This window comes from Octodon degus, unplaced genomic scaffold (assembly GCF_000260255.1).
Source record: "Octodon degus isolate 3935 unplaced genomic scaffold, OctDeg1.0 scaffold00007, whole genome shotgun sequence".
Lineage (NCBI taxonomy): Eukaryota > Metazoa > Chordata > Mammalia > Rodentia > Octodontidae > Octodon > Octodon degus.
Genome location: NW_004524583.1, coordinates 25,397,492 through 25,400,712, shown reverse-complemented (window position 1 = coordinate 25,400,712; position 3,221 = coordinate 25,397,492). Strand labels below are relative to the sequence as shown.

The following is a 3,221-nucleotide window of genomic DNA, read 5'->3' as shown; positions in this document are numbered from 1 at the left end:
GCGGCCCGGGCTGGGCCGGCTCGGCTCGGGAGAGCCGGGGCGCGGGGGACCGCGCGCGATGCGACTCAGGTCCGGGCTCGGGCGTCGCGGCGTCGAGCCCCGGCGCCTAGTAAGCGCTCCGAGTGGCCCCCCGGTGCCGGCCGGCCTGCCCTGGGCGGTGGGAAGGCCGGGGGTCCCACCGGACCTCGAGGCCTGCCTGGCCTGTGAGCGGAGGGAAGCCGAACTGGACCGGACCCGTGTGCGCCGTGACAGCCCGCTGCCGCCTCGGAGGTCCTGGCCGTGGGCGAGACTGTGGCGTTCTCGGGTCTTGCGAGTTTTCGGATTCTAGACCTGAAGGTGTAATTTCACGAAGCTCGCTGTGGGCAGCTGTGATGTTTGCGGTAGTGGAATAGGTAATTTCTTGTGGGCCGCCGAAGGAAGAAACATAAATATCTCTTGGTGTGAAAGTGGAAACACGAAGTGAAAGGAAGACCTTGTTTTGTGCGCTTGTGTCACATCGAGTAACTTGTGTATAAAGTGTTGTAGTGGTATGAGCTCCAGAGTTCACAGTTGAGCATTTCTCCACAATAAAAAGAGTATCTTTTCCTCTTTCTGCATTTTTTGCGGCTTAAAGTTTAAGCTCCAGTTTTCATAACAAATGGAATTGACGTTGTTACTTACATACTGTGGCTTTCAATCATCCCCTGCATGGATGATGATTCTGTTGAGCGGAATGACCTGTCACAACTGCCCTGAATTGTAGTAGAACACTAATATGTGAGGGAAGGAGCGTGATTATACAGAATACTTAAGAAATGTTAGTTACGTTTTCTCAGATTGAAATACTGGAATTTACATTGATTTACAAAGTTTTGCCATCTGCTTATTGACATGGGAGCAAGAAGGCATTGTCTTTGTGTTAAGAGCTTCATTGTGTGTCCCAGGTCAAGATACTAGGTAGTTCAGTAGTTCTCTTTTATTTTTCATATTTTATAAAGAGACAACTTCAAGAATTTGTTAGCGATCTTTGATTAATGTGTTTTGTGATAAAGGTGCTGTTAGCAGAAAACTTTTGTCGTAGTTCATAAGCCCTTATCTTTTGAACTGATGAATCCTTTTAAAAATTCCCAGTTGTGTCTTGGAACGTTTATATTTTTTCTCTGTGACCACAAGAGTCCTTTACTGCCCGATTTCGGGAGTAAAGTATGGGTGTGGGGAAATACGTATTTTGCTAAGGCCTTAACACTTAATAAAGTAGTTAAGCCAAATCCTGAGTTTAATTTAGTCACTTATTTTAAGTGGTGGTTGATAAGATTCAGTGATGATGTAGACTATAATTTTTGGCCAGAGGGTTCCTCGAGCAAATGTAAATATCAGTAGGTCTTCATTAGGGTGATTTTTTTTTCCCTTCTTGTCATATATACCTTTTTGCCTTATCAGAAATTAGAAGTATAATATCATAGAATCACATAAGTGTGTTTTCTTTTGCTGGATGGCTTTCTTAGATTACATCCCTAAGTGTAGAGTTGATCTCTTTGCTTTAGAGAAGAAAAACCTTCCGTCACTGCTGCCATTTCCTACAGCCAATGCCATAGATCTAAGTTGTGGGATAAATCAGGGAATGTCTTTTTCTCCTGTTTCCAGTCTTAGTCACAGCTGGTGAACTGTGGCTAACAGAGGGCAGGATATAGTTAAGGATGTTTTGTTTTTATGTCTCCTCATTTCATACATTGTTAAAAGTTATGCTTTCATTTTCCATGTTAAAGACCAATTAAAGGAAAATAAACTTTTGTATATATGAAATGTCCATGTCAACTCGTTTAAAATCTTATTGGTCCTGTGATGCCTCCTTTTTTATCATAACTTTCCTCATTTGACAGAAGTGATTTGTTAATAGATGAGTGATTAGAATAATGTATATTCTAGGAATTTCCCAGATAATCCTAGATTCGACCTCTGTTGCCATATCTTTTTTTAAAGGATTCATCTTAGTATTTTTAAATGATTGCTCTGTATGGACTTGCTTATTCCTCTGTGGTTTTGATTAATTATGTATTTTATATATAAAAACGGCTATGTTGGTAAGTTCTTTTTCTATTGTAAGATATTTTAGTGAATTATTGAAGACACATTCATTTCTCCTTGCAAATTTTGTCTCTTGATTCTAGAGTCTTTCCTTCTCTCTGGACAGGCTACCGTTATGAGGGAGTTATTTATTAGTATGGTAACTAGTCAATTAATAGTTCATTCTTTCAACAGATTTTTTGAATGCCTTTTAAGTTCAACATAAGGTGCAAGATTAATGAGGCTGAATGTCTCAAAGTGGCACATCATAGGACTATTAATTTATTCATCTATTCCTTGAGCAAATAGTTATTGAATACCCTACCTATCCTAGGCCTGACATCACTGAAGTTAATAAGACAGTGAGTTAAAATTATAGTTTGGGAAGACAAATGTATTAGCCAATAATATAGTGCAGTGTGGGAATATAGACTTTTCCTGGGATAAGTAGGAAAGGTTTCATGAGTAGAAACTTTTCAAGCAGGAGAAGGGCATCCTCAGCAGAAATAGTAAACCCAGTTTATAAGGTGAGCTGTGTTTAAAGAGTATTGAGAAGATATATGAAGTGTATATGCATGTTTTAGAAATAGGGATAATGACTCATAGCGAAACATTGAGACAACAGGGATTTGAGGAAGTTTTGAGAAGCCTTTTGGTACCCCATGGTTAGTGGGGCTGACCTGACTTTTTAGTGAGTGTTCCTGTGAAGCAGATAATTTTAATATTTATGTGAAGAATGGCTTGTGAGTGGGGAAAAATTGTTAGCTTGGAAAATGGGGGTTATGGGTAAACTGGCATAGTTTTTGTCAAATGGTAATTGTTCAGGAATTACCTGTTGATTGATTAATCTGAGGTGGTGAAATCCTAACCTAATTTAATGGGACAAAGAAGACAAGGCACTTGGGAAGACGTTTTGGAAGAAGAATCAAAAGAATTTAGTTACTGAGGAGTTGTGAGTTCCAAGTGAGTAAACTTTGGACAGTAGATTGTTGATAACATAATTACTAACCGTAGCAGAGAAAATTGGAAGGACCTTTTTAGGAAAAAGGAATTTTTTTTTTTTTTTTTTTTTCAGAACCAAGGTTTGAACTCAGACACTTTCACTTGCCAGGAAAGCACTTATTCTACTGAGCCATCTCACCAGCCCTACTTTCCACTCTTAAAAATGACTGCAGGTC

General features: G+C 39.9%; 1 protein-coding gene across 1 annotated transcript in view; it reads left to right on the top strand.

The window, feature by feature from the left end:
- Positions 1 to 3,221, top strand: part of Exoc5 (exocyst complex component 5) — a 78,838-nt gene that overhangs the window by 301 nt on the left and 75,316 nt on the right. The window lies entirely within an intron of this gene.